The sequence below is a fragment of the Antechinus flavipes genome, chromosome 3 (genome assembly GCF_016432865.1).
Source record: "Antechinus flavipes isolate AdamAnt ecotype Samford, QLD, Australia chromosome 3, AdamAnt_v2, whole genome shotgun sequence".
In the NCBI taxonomy this organism is placed as follows: Eukaryota; Metazoa; Chordata; class Mammalia; order Dasyuromorphia; family Dasyuridae; genus Antechinus; species Antechinus flavipes.
In genome coordinates this window covers 488594197-488614632 of record NC_067400.1, presented here as the reverse complement: position 1 = coordinate 488614632, position 20436 = coordinate 488594197, and the positions used below count along the sequence as shown (strand labels likewise).

Sequence of the window (20436 nt, the reverse complement as noted above, 5' to 3'; positions counted from 1 at the left end):
CATGAAGAGGCAAAGAAAACCTATTATAATTGAGGGAAAGAAGGAAAGGGTTTGAACATAATGTGTTATCTTAGTATCATCAGATTTGGCTCAAAGAGAGAATATTAGACATATTTGGTTAAATGGAGAAACTTCTCTCACCTTATAGGAAAGTGGGAGAGGAAAGAAGAAAAAGGGAAGGGGTAATTTAATAGAAGAGAAAACAGAAATAGAAGGGGAAAGGTATAAGAAAGGGGGAGAGCCTTTAAAGACGGAGGGCTGCTTGAGGCAAATGGTGCTCATAAGTAAAATACTGGGCAAGAGGGAAAGAGGAAAAGGAAAGATAATTTGGGGTGAATAAGATAGCAGGAAATACAGAATTAGTAGTTTTAACTGTAAATATGAATGGGGCAAACTCTCCCATAAAGCAGAAGCAGACGGCAGGCTGGATCAAAAGCTAGAACCCTACAATACATTGTTCAAAAGAAACACATTTAAAGCAGAGTGAAATATATAAAGGTAAAAGGCTGGAGCAGAATCTATTATGCTTCAAATGAAGTAAAAATAGCAGGGGTAGCCATCCTGATCTCTGATCAAGCAAAAGCAAAAATTGATCTAATTAAAAAAGATAAGGAAGGAAACTATATCTTGCTAAAGGATGCCATAGATAATGAAGCAATATCAACACTAAACATAATATGCACGAAGTAATGTAGCATCTTAATTCCTAAAATAGAAGTTAAGAGAGCTGAAAAAAGAAATAGACAGAAAAATTATAATAGTGGGAAAGCTCAACCTTGTTCTCTCAGAGCTACATCAAACTATAAAATAAGAAAAGTTAAGGAAGTAAATAGAATACTAGAAAAGTTAGGTATGATAGATCTTTGGAGAACATTGAATGGAGACAGAAAGGAGTGTACTTTCTTCTTGGCAGTTCATGGAACCCATACAAAAATTGACATATATTAGGACATAAATACCTCAAAATCAAATGCAGAAAAGCAGAAATAGTAAATGCATTTTTTTCAATAATATGCAATAAAATTTACATGCAATAGAAGACCAGGGGAAAATAAACCAAAAAGTAATTGGAAGCTAAATAATCTCATCCTAAAGAATAAATGGGTGAAACAGTAAATCATGGACACAATTAGAATTTCATCCAAGAGAATGACAATAATGAAACAACATACCAAAATTTGTGGAATGCAACCAAAGCAGTAATAAGGGTAATAAATCATGTATCTAGATGGTTACTTCTTTAAAATAGAGAAAGAGAAGATCAATGAATTGGGCTTGCTACCAAAAAAGCTAGAAAAAGAACAAATTTAACATCCCCAAATGCCAAACTTGAAATTTTGAAAAGGAGAGATTAACAAAATTGGAAGTTAAAAAAAAAAACTATTGAATTGATAAATAAAAGTAAGAGTTGGTTTTATGAAAACCAACAAATTGATAAACCTTTGGTTAATTTGATTATAAAAAGGAAAGAGGAAAATCAAATTGTTAGTCTCAAAAGTGAAAAAGGAAAAGTTTCCACCAATGAAGAGGAAATTAAAGCAATAATTAGGAGTTATTTTACCCAACTTTATGCCAATAAATTTGATAATCTAAGTGAAATAGAGGAAAACCTACAAAAAATATAGGTTGCCCAGATTAGCAGAAGATGAAATAAATTACTTAAATAATCCCATTTTAAAAAGAGAAATAGAACAGCAATTCCCTAGGAAAAAAGTCTCCAGGGCCAGATGGATTTACATGTGAATTCTAACATTTGAAGAACAATTAACTCCAATACTATATGAACTATATGATAAATTGGGAAAGAAGGACTCCTACCAAATTCCTTTTATGTCACAGACATGGTACTGACACCTAAATCAGGTAGGATGAAAACAGAGAAAGAAAAATTATAAACCAAGTTTCCTAATGAATACTGATGCAAACATCTTAAATAAAATATTAGCAAAGAGATTACAGAAAGTCATTTCCAGAATAATATACCATGACCAAGAAGGATTTATACCAGAAATGCAGGGCTGGTTCAAAATTAGGGAAACTATTAGCATAATTGACTATATCAATAACCAAACTAACATTTGATTTGATTTATGGCTGCCCCATAGACCTTCAGAAAATTAACAAAGAACATTACATCTATTGGCCAAGCAAGTCAGGAACTTTATGAGCAAAACTACAAAACACTTTCCACACAAATAAAATCAGATCTAAACAACTGGAAAAATATCAAACATTCTTGGATAGGTTAAGTGAATATAATAAAGATGACAATACTATCTAAACTAATCTATTTATTGAGTGTTATACCAAACAAACTCCCAAGAAACTATTTTACTGATCTAGAAAAAAAAAATTCATGTGGAAGAACAAAAGGTCAAGAATTTCAAGGGAACCAATGAAAAAAATACAAATGAAGGTGGCCTAGCTGTACCAGATGTAAAACTATATTATAAAGCAGTTATCATCAAAACCATTTGGTACTGGCTAAGAAATACAATAGTCAATCAGTAGAATAGATTAGGTTCACAGAACAAAATAGTCAATAACTATAGCCAACCCAAAGACCCAGCTTTGGGGATAAGAACTTACTTTTTGACAAAAACTGCTGGGAAAATTGGAAACTATTATAACAGAAATTAGGCATTGACCCACACCTAACACTGTATATCAAGATAAGGTTGAAATGGACTCCATAGAAGAACTGGAGATCATTATTGATCATAAAATAAATAATTTTGATTATATTAAGTTTAAAAGTTTTTGTACAAACAAAACCAATGCAGATAAGATTAGAAGGGAAGCAATAAATTGGGAAAACATTTTTTACGTTCAAAGTTTCTGATAAAGGCCTCATTTCTAAAATATATACAGAATTGACTCAAATTTATAAGAATTCAAACCATTCTCCAATTGGTACATGGTTAAAGGATATGAACAGACAATTTTCAGATGAAATTGAAACTATTTCTAGTCATGAAAAGGTGCTCTAAATCACTATTGATCAGAGAAATCCAAATTAAGACAACTCTGAGATACTACTACACATCTGTCAGATTGGCTAAGATGGCAGAAAAAGATAATGACAAATGTTGGAGGGGATGTGGGAAAAGTGGGACACTAATACATTGTTGGTAGAACTGTGAATGGATCCAACCATTCTAGAGAGCAGTTTGGAACTACGTTCAAAAAGTTATCCAATTGTGCATACCCTTTGACCCAGCAGTGTTTTTAGTGGGCTTATATCCCAAAGAGATCTTAAAGGAGGGAAAGGGACCCACATGTGCAAAAATGTTTGTGGCAGCCCTGTTTGTAGTGGCAAGAAACTGTAAACTGAATGGATGCCAATCACTTAGAGAATGGCTGAATAAATTGTGGTATATGAATGTTATGGAATATTATTGTTCTGTAAGAAATGACTAACAGAATGATTTCAGAGAGGCTTGGAGAGACCTACATGAACTGATGCTAACTGAAATGAGCAGAACCAGGAGATCATTATACATAGCAACAACAAGATTATACAATGATCAATTCTGAAGGACCTGGCTTTCTTCAACAATGAGATTATGCAAATCAGTTCCAATTGTTCAGTGATGAAGAGAGTCATCTACAGGCAGAGAGATGGGAACTGTGGGAACTCAGTGTGGTTCGACACATAGCATTTGTACTCATTTTATTGTTGTTTGCTTGTATTTTATTTTGCTTCTCTTCTTTTCTTGTGCAGCACAATTGTATAAAAATATATTTACATATGTTGGGTCTAACATATATTTCTACCATGTTTAATATACATTAGATGACTTGCCATCTAAAGAAGAGCATAGGGAAAAGAGAAGAATTGGAACACAGGTTTTTGCAAGGGTAATGTTGAAGAGTTGTTCCTGCATATGTTTTGAAAAATAAAAAGCTTTAATTAAAAAAAAAAAAAAGAAGAAGGAAGGATGAACAATAACAACTTTGAAAGAATAAGAGCAATTCCCCAGTTGATAAATCTTTTAAGGTTAGGAAGGCAGTTCCCAAGTGAAGAAATCTAGGCTACTCATGGCCACATTTTTAAAAATGCTTCAAATCACAGTAATTTTAAAAAATGCAAATTAAAGCAGTTTTAAAATTATCTTATACCATTCAGAGTGATGAAGATATAAAAAAAGAAAAATGATTCATGCTGGAGGATTATGGGAAAACATCAGTACATGGCATCAAATAATTACTTAATAAATAGTAATTGATTGATACACTAATGATAGATTTATGAATGTTACAAGCATTTGAGAAAATATTTGGAAAGTTATTAAAATTACATATATTATTTTGTACTTTTTGCTCTAACTGTATTGTGACTAAACCTATATCCAAAAGAGATCCAAGAAAGAGGAAAAGGTCCTTCATGTTTAAAAATATTTATAATACTCTTCTGGTGACAAAGCCTAGAAACTAAAGAGAAACCCAATAATTCAGGAAGGGCTGACATGGGAAAGTGTGTATGAATTGATGCAAAGTGAGTAGAAATAGGAGAACAATTTATGTTCAAACATTAATGTTAATTGCATTGCATAACTATATCTACATTGTTAATTTATATAAACACTTTACATTTATGAATTGGTTTGTTTAATTCAAACTAGCTACACTCTGTAGCTCTGGAAATCCTGCAGGACTAACTATGACCTCCAGAACCTTCTAGACTCTAGACTTTACAAAAAAAAAAAAAAAAAAAAACCTAGCATGATAATGATAGTACAAAAATCTGCTTTTACACAGTGCTGAAAAGAATTTTCATTTACATTATCTCTCCTCAAACTTCACCCCTCTCTAGAGACAAGAACTAGGACACATATTATGATCTTCATTTTGAGAATTATGAGTATATTGAAGATATGACTTACTCAAAATTAGAGAAATTGTATTGAGTGGGAACCCAAGGCCAGATCTCCTGAATCCAAATTCAATTCTTTTCATTATCTTTCACTATCTCTCAAGCTTTGAGTCAAAAACTGTGACCCTTGTTATACAAAGGAGCATCAGATTGTCTTTGTTCCTTCCTTTTCCAACCTAGTCCCTGAAATAAAATGTCAAAATATTTGTCATTGTTTCTGATGAAACTGTCTATGAAACAAGCTTAACATCCAATGTATAAAAAGGGTAATAATAGAGTAAAGGAATGATTTGAGGAGAAAAGGGAAAAGGAAGCATGGTTCTTATAGAAGGAAGGGTTTCTTTGCAAGTAAAAAAGGAATGCCTTGGAAATAAATCTATTTCTTTTTAAGAGACACTAATAAAAATTAAAAAATAAAAACAAAGTAATAATGCCCATAAATGAAGAGAACAAAAGAAAAAAAGGAAATGATCTCGTAGTAGATGGAAAGACTATTAAAAAACTATTCCTTCAGCTCTATTCAATAACATTCAAACCAATATGCTTCCATCTTCAGGTTCCAGAGAGTCTAGATTTTTTACCACTATAACGCTAACTTATTATGTGTTATTAGTGTTATGGAACACATCATAACATTCTAAAGGAAAACCCAAGTATTCTACCTTCAGAGTACTGGATGGACACATCCAGTAGAACAGTTACCCTAAAAGAACCATGTTGACTCTTTATGTATAGAATTATATCCATTAGTCCATCCTCTATTACCCAAGGCATGCCTGGGTAATGTGAACACATTTTCTGAGGAAACATTATGCTCTTTTAAAATAGCCTACAAATATATATAATGTATTGCAATTTTTTATTTTTGCCTTTGACTTTGTCCTCTTAATTAGTACCAATCTCAGATCACATTGATAATATCATGGGATTTTAATGCTAATGTGTCCAGGCAATTTACAATTCAATATCCTAAAACAAAGGCTTTGTCTTCAACAATGTTAGATGTCTTATGGGTGACAATTTATGAGCCACTAAGGATGCTTGTCTGTAACTAGTAAAGATACTAAATAATAGTTGACAAAGTCACATGATGGATAAGGGCATTGTGACATCTAAAGGATTATTTTCAATTATTTCTTCTTGGACAATTATGCTTATTCAAATTCCATAATGGGTTGTGTGTCTCCTAGCCATACATAAAACACTTTAATAGTGTACAGTAAAGCTTTTCCTCCTCATACAAATATCCCAGGACCCATAATTACATCTCATTAAACTCTAGCACTATAATTCAGAAATCTCATTCATAATATTTGGCCTCCAATTGCACTGAACAAATAAAATTGTTTTCCTCTGAAACATCGCTGCATTTATTGACTACAAAGGGGCATTTTAAATTATATAAATGAGTTCGATTTCTTTAAAAGAATTCACTAAAAGAAGTGATTAAATAGTATGGCAAAGCTTTTTCTACCACTGGATTAGTTTCTTAGATGAAATTAGTAACCACTGCAAAAATTGGTCTAAAAGTTTTTCTGAAAAGTAAAAAACACCATTTGTACATTTGTTGCTCTACAGGGTTGTTTCAAAATTCATTCAAATGACACCAATAAATATTTATTGAGTTTCCACATAGTATCTAGCACTTTGCTCAATAATTGGCACCTATAGGTGCTTCTTAAATATTTACTAATTTAACTATCTAGAGCTGGTAGAGAACTTACAAGTCCCCTAATATAAGTAAACTCAATTTCATTAAGACTGAATAATTTACTCAAGTTTATGCAGTTGGGAGTGGGGCAGGCATTATTTTAGCACCTACTATGTACCAAATAATGTGCTGAGTGTTTTTGTTTGTTGCATTTTTTAAAAAATATTATCCCACTTGTTCCTCCCAACAGCCCTAGAAGGTAAATGCTATTATTATCCTCCATTTTATAGTTGAGGAAATTTGAGCAAACAGAGCTTAAGTTCTGTTCAAGGTATCCCTATTTGTCTCATGTTCCCTAACAATTGAGGTAAGACTCAAACCTGTTTTCTCTGAATCCAAAGCTCATTCTCTTTCTACTATCTTATTACCAGGCATTATATTAGGCACTATAAATCCAAAAGAATATAATGAAAGATAATCAATCTGCCCCACCTTACATTTCCAACTTTATCTGATTCTATTATTTTCCAGACTCAAGATTCCAACCAAATTAGACTACTTGCTATCTCTTACAATATCATTTTGCCTATCATTATCCAAATCTAAAATTCTACTCCATTTCCTTTTTCTGCCTATTGAAATACTATCTATCCCTTAAAATTCTGACGTAAGGCTATTGCCTCCATAAGTCCTTCTCTGAACCCCATTCCAGTCAGAAATTAATATTGTAAGGTCAAAGGATCATAAATTTAAGGCTGGAAGTTACATCAGAAATTTTCTTTGCATTTGCCTTTCTCTGTATCCCTACTAGTTCTAAGGACAGAGCTTGGCACATATTAAACACTTTATAAATGCTAGCTAATTTGACTTTATTTGATTCAGACATATAGTTTTGGAAAAGTTGCTGGTCCACTAATAGTTTAAATGCAAGTCTTCTAACTCCTGAGCCATTATTTTTTCGTTTCATTATTTTACTTCCCCAGCTCTCCATATCTCAGCCCTCAGATAGAAACCTTTACTTGATTAGTAAGATTTGCAGCACATTTTTGTTGCCCACAACTTTTACCTCTTCTACTAGCTTATACATTCAATAAAGTCAGGAAATATTTCATTCTGTTTGTTTCCTCTTAGGACCTAACTGTGTCTTGAAAACAGTAGATTTCAATGAACGTCTGTTGCATTGTATGAAAGTGAAATTTAAGGTCAGTTTCAATGAGCAGAACCAGACTAATGGACTGAGCAGTTTGAATTACTGCTTTGTATTCTGATATATAGAAAGATAGAGTCCTGGAAGAAATCTCAACTATTATCTCTATACATACTACTAAATTGTATGCACTAATACTAAACTCTTCTGAACCCTGGTTTGGCGTCACAAACTGCTTGACATCTCCATCTGAATATCTTATAAATATCTTAAATTTAAAATGTCCAAAATGGACCTCATTTTCTTTTCCCTCTAAAACCACTACTCCCCCAATCATCTCTATTTTTCTTGTGAGGATAATCACTAAACCAATTGCCCACAGCTATAATTTCAGTCTTCAATTCTTCACTTTCACTTCATATCTCCCATATAATCAGTTGATTTTACTGCAGTGATTTCTGATTGAAGGACTTCCTCTACTGATGCAGATCTGTAAATTCACCAACAGATTGTCTTTTATATCATTTCCTACCCTCCTCAGTTTTCTTCAATCTCTCCTTATCGCCTGGCTATTCTGTGTTTGCTTATACGCATGCCCATGTCCTTTCCATGCTCAAACAAACAAACAAAAACACTAATTTGATCTGTAATTGCAAATTATCATCATAACTCTTCTCCCTTTCATGGCTTCCTTCAAGATTCAACTTAAATCTTATCTTGTACAAGAAATTTTTTCCAATTCTTCCCAATGACAACCATGACATCCCTCTGAGATTACTTCCCAATTTGTTCTGCATTCATCTTGTTGATCCATAGTTCTTTGCATGTTGTTTACCCTGTTTGAATTTATATATAGGGATATAAACAGCAATATGTTTGCTGACATAGATTGTTTTGCCAATCTTTGTATCCCTTGTTCAAAGCACAGCATATAATAAGTACATAATAAATTATTATTAATTTGACTTTAAATAATAATAAATTTATTATTTAATCTGACATATAGTCTTGGAAATTTGCTTGGTTCACTAAGAGTTTAAATGACTTGCTCAGTCACATATGTAGTAGGTGTCAAAGGTAATACTTGACCCAAGATTTTTCTAAATCCAAAAACCAGCCTTCTTTTTAGTCTGCCATTCTAGATTTTGTGGCTGTTAAAATAGATCTTTTTAAAACTACCAGTATGACATTTTACAATTATCAAAATGTAGTAAAATAACTATGGACTCAAAAGTCTTGGAGATAAGAGTCCTTATTCCTACTGCAACAATTATTAACATTGTTAAACATACACACACACACACACACACACACACACACACACACACACACCCCTAGGAATTATTATATATTCCTAGGAATGTCACTAATATACTCAGAGTCTAAGTTTCTCTATCTATAAAATGGGAATAATAAGAACAAAAATTTTTTAGGATTGTTGAGAAAATCAAATGAGATGTTGTATATAAAGGGCTTTGCAGACTTAAAACTTTATATATTATATTTGCCCTATATCAGATTGCTTGCTGTCTTGGGAAAGGGGAAGATAGCAGAGAAAGGGAGAAAAATTTAGAACGCAAAGTTTTACAAAAATGAATGTTGAAAACTATTTTACATGTATTTACATGTATTTTACACATATTGAAGAAAACTCTGTATGTTATCTATTATTATTAAGCAATACATATAAATTTATTAAGCACCTACTCTGCCAGAAATTGTGCTAAGCACCCGGGATACAAAGAGTCAAAAGAGAGTTCCTGCACTCAAAGAACTCATATTCTAAGGCAGTAGGTGGAGATGTTACAACCTCTCTGATCATCAGTTTTTACATCTATAAAATTAATATCTGTTAGGCTTTCTTCTTGTTCTTCAAACTGTAGAACTATATATAGTTTATAGAAACCAATCAATTAAAAAGTACTTATGAAGTGCTTACCATGTCACAGGTACTATAATATGTTAGGTTTAGGGATATAAACATAGTAAATTAAATAATGCTCACAAAAGCATATATTCTAATAGGGCAGACAAGTACATAGTTTTCTTGTGGTCATAATCACCGTGCCAATATCCCAAAGCTATATAGCTTTATAAATTATCATCTTCAGTCATATACATAGAATAAAGTTAAAGAGAATACAAAAAGTAGTTAAATACAATCAGAGAGTCCATGATACAAAAGAAAGATACTTCTATTAGCCAGTTGAAAGTCTTTGATGAGAAATGAAATGTAGTCTCCAAATTATGTACAATTGAAAATCAATAGACAGAGCATGAATAGGGTTCTCATATATTTGTATTCAATTTTATTTTCTATAATTATATTAATCCTCTGTTTTAGAAGTTTGATAAAGAAAAGTATTCATTCAGAATTCATTCTTATTTCAGAAAAATTGGTATTGAGTCAAGTTCAGTTGACTAAGAGTAAACCAGATCACCTAAACAGAGCTATCTACATACTACAACTCAGAGAAAGCTTCTCTGATACTGAAGAGTAATAGCTAATCATATAAACACAAATTTAGACAGGAAAAATGTCAAAATCCATCCAACACAAAGTACCTGAACTCTCCATTTTAGAACTGAAGAAGTTGTGGTTGAAGGAGGTTGAGTAATTTTTCCAATCCCACACAGGTAATAAATAAGCATCAGAAATATAATTTGAACTTAGACCCTCTATATACAGAGCAAGGACATCTTCCACCATACTACAAATATACTACATACTATACATACTACACATACATACTTCAAGAGAGACAAAAGGCCCAATCACCTATTCTAGGTTTATTATCTTTCCTTTCCACGAACCCCATAGTCATAAGTACTCTACAAAGAGATTGTCTTTTCTTTGACGTTTACATGAAACAATCCTTCTCACAACAGCTTACATTCTAATAGAGGAGGCAAGGTTATTGTTAAGTATATATGCAGGAAAAAAGTTAAAGATAACAAATAAAAAGTAGTAAAATACAATGACAGAGCCAGTGATACAAAAGATATTCCTATGTTTCCTATGCAAAAAAAAAAAAAAAAAAATTGATAGAGAAGGAAGAAATTGTATTGTTTTGTTAAATGGTATCACTTTGTCAAATGGTATAAGGCTGAAAATAATCTGTCAACTGAGTAAATCAATCAGAAAATTAAAAAAACTGAGGAAGCTAATTAGGAACCAAAGATGACATGTGCCTCTTTTAAAAAAAGATAAAAAGAACTAAAACAGGGGATATAAAATGATAACAGACAATATAGTAAATTTAGAATCAGGAGACCTGGGTTCTTTTTTTTTATTAACTATGTGTTACTTAGAACAATTTGCTTCTACTTTCTGGGACTCAGTTTCCTCATCTATAAAATGAGGACGAACAAGAAGCTCTCACTCTCTGATCCTTTTTGGCTTTAATGTGATATTAATCCATGATTCCAGATGAAGTCGTGCTAGCAGTGGGGAACAAATATAGAAGTAGTTTACTCTGAGATGCAGTAAAAATAGGGCCATATTCAGTCAATATTAAACAGCTAATCAGATATTGTGGCCACAGTAAGTGGCAAAGTGGTGTCAATATGGCACTCAGACAACTAGAGAAAAGAAAAAAAAAAAAAAAAAGAGCCGATAAGGCTAGATAAGAGCAAACCAATAAATGGTTTAAATTACTATTATCATAACTTAGTGGTGATAAAGTGCTAAAGTTTTATTTTTATTTTTGGTTTATTCTCTTCACCCTTTCTTTTATTTGCTATTGAGAATGAACACAGGGATGTACATAAGACTGAGGAGCTCTGAGTTAGGAGTCAAAGGACCTGGCTCCAAATCTGTTTTGCCAAGAAATATCTGGATCATTGTGGATGAGTCATTTGACTTTTTTAGACAAATTTCTTTCACTGTAAAACAAATATTTTCTTAGAGGTATGTCATTCAGAGCTCTTCAGCTGATGTTACTGATATCACAGTATTTGATCAGAATAACTAATTGTCTATTCAGGTCTTTCAGTCTCTTCTTTTGAGTTTTAGAAATTTTATTTTATTATATTTTCTCTACTTCAGAGTCTTCTAGTAGATGATCTGTATTGGAGTTCCATTTTCACTGATGTTCAGTTGCTCTTTCTACACTACTACCCAATAAAGGTCTACTATTTACCCAGTGGCAGCAACTAAGGGTAACAATAAAGTCTCTTTAGGAATTCAGCAACCTCTTTAGAACATGCCCCAGTAATTCAAACTAAGGGAAGAATGTTTCAGTTCCCATAAAAACAGTCAGGACATAAGCTCTCTGGAAATGGTATGCCAAAGGTAAAAAGCAGTGACATCTCTAGTGAAATGCTAGGGCCTTATCCTATAACCCTTCTGTACACAGAAAGGTGGCTTTGATCCTTGCCAATTTATTGAAAAGCAAATTTAATTAAAACATTTTCAAATGAACATTTTTTAAAGCATCCCTCACAGCCAATGAGTTTAACACTGACAGAGATTTACTTGGTGAGAAAACTCAAACGCCCTAATAAAAACAATGCCTAACATTAACATTCATCTACTTTATTTTAGAGCTTAATTTACCATCTGTTACATTCCATCCCCATTTCTTTCTACTGCTCTGCAAATTGTGGTGACTATTTATAAGTCAAAAAAATGTATCCAAACACACTATAAATGAAATGTCTAAACATAAATTACATTTACTCATATTTTAACTTGTTCTGAATGCAAACACACAGAGAGCCCCATATAGTTTAAGGATTGTTTTCCCTGATGGATCATAATGTGGAAACATGCAAATGAAGTCACAGATACTTTTAACTTGGAGAGGAGCCAGCTTTATTCTGACTGAGAAGAGAAGAAAAACAGAAAGAGAATAAGGGAAAGGAACTAATACAACAAACAGTCTTTTTGAGTACGCCATCTCTGCTTTCTATTGCTCTAAGGGGAAATCAATGACTCAACCAACGAATAAGAATTTTATTAAGTATTTACTATTTTCTGGGCACTAAAAAGATAAAAGTGAAATAGTCCCAAGAAGCTTACCTTCTCTTAGAGAAGAGACATGTACACATATGAATATATTAAAAATATGGAGGGAAGGAGAAAGAAGGTTGTAGTATAGTGAATTTCCTAATCTTCAAAGAAAGCCTCTCCTTTTGTTAACCAGTCATTAAGTCATACTGAGTATTTGATAGACAGGCAAGGTTTAGTAAATGGTCCTCAGAGTCAGGAAGACCAGGTTGAAGTCCTACCTTCTGACATAGAATGGATTGATCTTGCTCTACATTTCAGAGCATTGGTATCTATAAGTTTTTCTTATCACTGACCAGAGAGTAAAAAGAAAAAAAAAAACTTTTTGATTGGCTGTTAGCCCAGAAATAAGTGTGCATTTGATAGATAAAAATAAGGCAAAATGAATTCTCTCTTTCTCCCCTAGTTACATTTAAACTAGGAGATAGACTATTCTAAGCCCTCTTGTGGGGAAAGAGAACTAACTTGAATGATTGATTGCTTGTCAGTTATTATGTAATGAGGATTTTTTTTTTTGGATAAGAGCTAGACAAGATGAATTCTGGGGTCTGTGAATCTATATATTTCTGTGATAAAAGGAAAAGGTTCACTCCAAAGGAAAGTTGTATCCCTCTTTCCCTCATCCTCTTTTTTTCTTTAATTTGTACTGCCTTAAACCTTTGTTTGCAACTTGTACCATGGCTCCTAGAGATGGAAGTCAGGAGAATCAAAGATGCTATTAAAACAACTGAAAGAGAACTGATTTTAGCCTTCTCACCCTCTATAAAATGCCAAAAATCACCAAGTGTTTTGTCTGTCAAACTGTGTTTTTCAACTAAATAAATTGGGTTTTGTTATGTAAAATGCAATTGGTCAAGAGTAGCCTTAAGCAATCTTTGACTGGGTTTCAAAGACTTGGGATGATTTGTGATGATTGCCTTTGCCTGAAGGGTAGAGAACATGAACTACAAAATACAGCAAAAGAGACTTAAATTAAATGGTTTTATAGGTAGGAAGAGAGCCAAGAAAAGGCTATGATCTGAAAAAATCTAGAAAAAGAGTATCAAGGTAAGGGAGACAGAGATCAACAGTATCAAAGAACACAGAATAGTTAAAAAAAATATATATGGATTGAGAATAGGCCTTTGAACTTGGCAATTAAATAATTTGTAACTTTGGATATAGCAGGAATGACAAGATTGGAAGTCCAAAGATAATACTTTAAGAAGAAAATAAAAGGAGAGAAAATGGAGATACCTATTCTAGGTGATCTTGAAAGAGTGTAGAAACAATAGAGGAAATAGGATAGTTAGCAAGAATGGAAGAATCATGTGAAAGACTTATTTTTGATGATGGGAGAGATGTGGATATGATTGTAGCAGTAGAGAATGATCCAATAAGCCTGGAAAGATCACAAAGAAATAAAATAGGAATAATAGAGGAGAGTATCTTTTGGAGAATATGGGATGGAGTTGTGTCAGTAAAAGGGTCAAGATGTGGAAAAGGAGTGAGTGGCAATTTGCAAGAAAGAAGGGCTACAGAAGAACTGAGAATTGGAGGATTAGAGATCATAATGTGGGCAAAGAGTAGAGTTTGCTCAGAGAAGGCAGAAGGAGAGATGTAAAGCCAAAAGATTGTGATTGATAGGGAATTTAAGAATTATTGAACATGGAGGTGATGTATCCATGAGGGATGACAAGATCAAGGGAATTACCATGCTTATGTGTGACTGAAGTAAAGTGGAGACATAGGTCATGGAAGATGAGTAGGAAGAATTGAGTGATTAGAATATTTGGGGGGGATAATCAATATATATACTAAAAGTTCCAAAAATGAGAACAGGATTTGAGTAGAAGAGAAAAATTGTGAGCAAGGTAGCAAAGTCATTGAGAAAAAAAGGAGAATAATCTGGAAGTTCTATTGACAAACACCTAGCAGGATTTTGATTTAGTGGTAGATATGAATTGAATATACCTCAAAGAAGAAGTTACTGAGTGAGATAGGGAAACAGTCTAGAAATGTTCATGATGAATGAGGGTTATTTCAATTCCCTGCCTCCACCAGAGAACTGAGGAGAATGAGTGAAGATGCAGCTATTACTGGAAAAGGTAGCCAGGAAGACTATGTCATCAGGAAGGAGCCAAGCAGAAAATGAAAAAAAGTGAGAGAAGAAAAGATTAAAAATGAAAGGAAGTTTGTTATCTATAGAACAAACATTTCAGAGGGCATAGTGGAAAAGGTGAGTGGTCTTTAATTGGAACTTGGGAGTGGTGGGCTGAGAGGGATAGAAATAAGAAATTGGGTGGCAGGAAAGAAGGAAGTTGGGTTTGGATGACGGGTCATGAGAAAACAGAGTTCAGAGTTACTGTGATATATGGGGTATAATTAGGTATAAGAAAGTTCACATGGCTCTCTTCAACAATGAGATGATCCAGGCCAATTCCAATGGTCTTATGATGAAGAAAGTCATCTGCACCCAGACTGAGAACAATAGGAACTTCTTGTGGACCCCAATATAGTATTTTCACTCTTTTTGTTGTCGTTTGCTTGAGTTTTGTTTTCTTTCTCATTTTTTTTTCCTTTTTGATCTGAATTTTCTTGTTCAGCATGATAGTTATGGAAATATGTATAAAAGAATTGCACATCAACATATATGCAATTAACATATAAGTGATCTAATGATCACTTGCCATCTATGGGAGGGGAGAGGGAGAAGGGAGTGAAATAGAACACAAGATTTTGTAAGGGTTGATGTGGAAAATCATCCATGCATATATTTTGAAAATAAAAAAAAAAAAAGTTCACCACTTAGTGGAAGACACCATTACTTTTCCCAGAGGAGGATGGAGCCAGAGACAAGTTTCACAGCTAGAGACAAGTACAGGAAGATATGAAGTCAAATGCTCTGATGGGAGGTCTATTTAACCACTCTTCTTTCTTCTGAAAGTTGGAGATTAGGTAAAAAAGAGCATAACAAGAGTTGGATGTCACACCTGACAAGGGATAGAAGTCTTGCTCCCCATTCACTTTCTTCTTTCTAATCTTTCAAAGAATAATGGAGGATATAGAAGGCTTGAGGTCAAAAGGAAAGTTGCTCCTCTCTGAACTGAATGTTCTCCACATCAGAGCTGGAAAATCAAAATGGCAACAGGAATAGAAGTTACCTTTTCATGGCACAGATGGAAGCCACTCATGATGGATTCCAGCAGCCTTCCCCCAGGGATATGAGCAGCAAGAGATGAAAGTCACCAGAAGGTCTCAATCAATTCAGATGTATCCTCAGCAGAAGATGAAAACTGAGAAATTAGTGTTAGAAAGGCGATCATACTGCCACCAGATGTCAGAGGCAGAATTTGAATCCAGACTACAAAATCTGAGACTAGCTCCCTTTCAACTCTACTTCCACTATATTGAGTCTCTGGTTTCAAGGTCTACTTCTTTAGGTAAACTCCCATGATTCTACCCATCAAATTGTGACACCTCAAACCTCAAGGGATGCTTAATGGGAGGTTTTCCTTCCCTTGGACTTCTAAAGTCAGATTTCAAAATAAGATTTCTTTTTTTCATTCTCCAGTGAGGATGAAAAGAATTATAGAATATGCACATGATAAATCTTTAAAAAGGGATTTCCAGATTTTTAGTGCTTGCTTGACTTCTCTTTCCTTCTTGAATACAGAAAGGAAACCAGAGTTTCTAAAATTTAGCACTCTATGCGTATAGTGTTACCTCAGAGTCTCACAGACTATCTCAATCCCAAATTTTAGAATTCCTACATCTGAGGCACCAGCTTTGTAGAGGGAAATGTTTCCTCAGCAGTATTCTCTTTGGAGAAGGAAGAAGAATGTCAAGCTAGACTCTGATGCTGGATGATTAGAGTTATGTATTGGAGAAGGGAAAGAAATCTGGATCTTGCTTCTCCTTCTATCCCTTTGAGTTCCTTGGACCATGTAAGTATGAGATAAATGTGAAGTTTAATGTAATCCCAAGATATCTTTACCTTGGAAGTGGAGATGGATTCTAATGGACTATTTTAGTACTTTAGGTTTCTATCTTTATTCACAGACTCGTGTCTATTTTTGTACCTTCTTCATTTTCTGTCATATGTGAAATAAAAGCCAACAATTGATACCCATATCTTACACTGAGAGCTCATAAACAAGTTAGAGACTTTGCTACTCACAATTGAGGAAACTTAGAAACCTAAAGAATTACACTGAAATTTTATTCAGATTTTCCCAGTATTAAACTCTGAGGCTAGGACAAGAGTCAACAAGAAATCCAGAATCCTTAGGGAAGGGAACCTCTCAATCAAGGATAATAGCTCATTCAACCAAATGTCCTGGTATTGAATAAATCAAGTCTTGATTTCTGAAACCAATAACATACTGGTAAAACACTAAATTAAAATGCTAGTTTATCTGCTTTCTTTCTTATTCACTTTCTAGTTTTTCTCTCAACAATGCTGAAGGACTTCATGTTTTTAGGGAGCTGTTCAAAGGAGATAAGAGATATTAGTAAAAAATGGTAGAGAGGGACTCTAAGGTTTAAGCTCTATCTCCTTTATCTCTTGTATCTTTGACTAGCTAAGTCAAATCCTTTGCTTCTTCTAAGTTAGTAAAATGTTTGTTGCCAAATTAAGGAATGAATTGGATATTGACATACCTAAGTCCCTTTTGTATGCTTAGAACTGCACTAGTCACATTGTAGAAAGTATTCAAGGACCTTATCCTTGGCCAAGGGCATGGGCCATATTGCTAATTTATTAATCTTTTCTTAACCAACTAATTCCTTTTCATAAAAGCAGGAGCAATTAGTAAATGAATATTTTATAATCTCAAGATTATCAAGCAAATCCATAACAAAATAGGGAAAAAATCCAAGTTTGTTCTCTCCTTAATTCACAAGTAATATTAAAAATTAATGACAAGAAGATGGAGAAAAGGCAGTAAGGATAAGCTGTGCTACTGTGTGAAATTCAGTAGAATGACAATATATCATTGGTCTTTTCCAACTCAGTTCCCAGTCTGTCAACTTTATCCTCTGGGATTTCTCCTCTCTGGCCAGAATTTGTTGCTAAAATAAAAAAGTGGTCATAGATTTAAAGCTAGAAGAGACCTTAGAAATCATGTAATCCATTTTTTAAAAATTAAGAATTGTTTTTTTTTAATTAAACTGGTTTAATAGATGCAGCAAAAATATTTGAGTAGATTTTTAAAATTTTTAAAACTTTTTTTAAAAATGTACTACTGGTATTAGGAATTAATCTGCTGATTTATTTGAAGAGAATTAAGAAAAAAAAAAATCAGCCATGGCACTCTCCATAACTCTTTTCCCCAAAATGTATTTTTCAAATTTTACATTTTTTCCACTCTGATTCATTCTTCATTTATTCATATTATCATATTATCTTCTGTAAAAAAATAAAAAATTTCAGATTGAGTCTTGGAATATGCTGTAGCAACCAATGTGGGTTATCCTCAGCTTCCCTCACAAACCATAAAAAGACTTCCCAGAGATTTCTGTCATCAGTCATATCTCATGAAATGTTTCTCACTATATAATGACAAGATTCCTCCATGGATTCTAACTCTACTACCATGACCTGGGTCTGCCACCAGGGGTTCAGATTTATGAGGCTTTAGAGGACCTAATCCATCTTTTACCAACTGTTTCCTTGTACTGCATTGTCATGGCTCACAAAATATTGGCAGTAAATGAAGAGTTAATAATGTAGTCCTGGCTTAAAGTGTCAGTTTGTCTTGTCGTATGTTTCTTCTTGCATAATTTTGCTCCTCTCTGTTCTTTTGGGATCATAATACATTTTAGCCATCTATGTTCACTTTCAAACATTATCTGGTTTAGCTTGGGATGCCATAAGCCATATACAAACCTTGGGTTGTAACATCAATCTCACACATTTTATGGAATATCTGGCAGTCAAAAAATAAATAAATAAAGCCTGACACTGCCATTTTCCTTCTTAACAATTTTTTAGTAACCAAAGGCTTATCATCTAGGCTAAATCAGCAATTAATTATTAAGAAAAATGTAGGACAATTTGAAGCTTTAAAAAAAGTAGTTTCTTAAGCTATTGCATGTCCCATGTTTTAAAATTATCATCTACTCCAGAAAAGACAAGGACAATGGCATTGGACATGCCCCACAGCAAGTATCTATGCCAGAATCATGGGCCTATCTACAGTGGAATTTAATATGAACACTCATATTTCTGTCATAGATCTAGATGTTTCCATCCTGACATCAGTTGCAATGAATTTCCCATCTCTACTCTATGTACTGTTTGCTTAAATGGGTGGAATTACTTTTTTTTCCTGAATTGTTCTTGGTTTAAACACACTTTTGTTCTGTTTATTATTGTCCATATCTCAGGTTTGCATAGTCCCATAATTTGGACAAGTCAAAAATTCTTCCTTTATTTTGGGATGCCAGTAGCCAGTGTTAAACATTGCCATGTTAATCTTAATGATGGCACATCTACAATATACTGTTTTCCTTTCACACATTCCATTATTAGGAAATAGTCGCTGTCAGGAACTTTGGCTTGGGCAGCTAGGTGGCACAGTGGATAAAGCACGAGCCCTAAAGTCAGGAGGACCTGAGTTCAAATCCAAACTCAGACACTTAACACATCCTAGCTGTGTGATCCTGGGCAAGTCACTTAACCCCAGTTGCCTCAGCCAAAAAAAAAAAAAAACTTTTTTCCTTTTTTTTCTTCTGGACAGGAAACACATCTCCAGCACTCCTGTACTGAGTGACATAATTTAATGAAAATGAGAGGGTTGAAGAGGTTGGCAAACTTGAAAGGAAGCAACGAGTTCTGCAAAATCCTAAAATTTAACATCATAATCAGATTCTCCTGCTACCACCTGAAGAGTCTAGAACTAAGGCAGAAACTGTTTTACTGCCATGCTACAGAGTAATTGCATAAGAATCAAGAATTTTTACAGGATTAATTTCATCTTGTATTTCATTATTATTATCTTGGCAGGGTGATCTATGTGTTCATCTGTGTCTTCAGGTTGTATTTGGGTAGTTTGAGGTAGAAAAGGAGGTCCAAATAATTGTTCGTCAGAAGTACTATAGCTTCCACTGCTCTGTGTGGATATAAAAGGGAATTTGATCAGATTTGAGACTAAAGATTTTCATATTGCCTTCTTAATTCTTTCTGTTTCTTCAGTTCTTCCTCTTTCTGGCTTCCAAAATTTTTTTACTTTCCACAATTGTTTTCTGACAACAAAATAACAAAATGCACACCTGTCAAGAGAAAGAGCAGCTTTGGCCACAGGACCACAGGAACAATCAACACCTGCCATTTTACAGATTATATTTTACTATGGCCCAGAGAAAGCAAAAGGTCACAAAGGTAGCAAGTTACAAAACTTGGACTTGAATCCACATTTTCGAATTCCAAGCCCAACGATCCTTTAACCATATAACACTGCCTCTCATTTAATGGCCTTAATAAACCAATCTTTTTAGCTTTAGCAGTGGCAATAGCTAAGCAAAACATTAACTGTGAGACTTTGACTGGGGGTTGATATAGTTTCTAACTTAAGTAGGGTCTTATATTTACATCACAGACCACAACAGAATATCAAGAACTGTATTCATCGTGTGTGTGAGGCTGAAGAAAGAAAGGCTTCTCAAACTATAAGTAGAATGGAACAATCAATGCATCAATCTTGAGTAGTAAAACTTAGAAAGTTCTAATAGCACTAAGACTCCAGGATATAGGGAAAGGGGGAGGGAAG

At 33.7% G+C, this 20436-nt stretch overlaps 1 pseudogene; it reads right to left on the bottom strand.

The window, feature by feature from the left end:
- Nucleotides 1-15743: 15743 nt before the first annotated feature.
- On the bottom strand, nucleotides 15744-20117 carry LOC127557343 (WD repeat-containing protein 70-like; annotated as a pseudogene).
- Nucleotides 20118-20436: the final 319 nt, after the last annotated feature.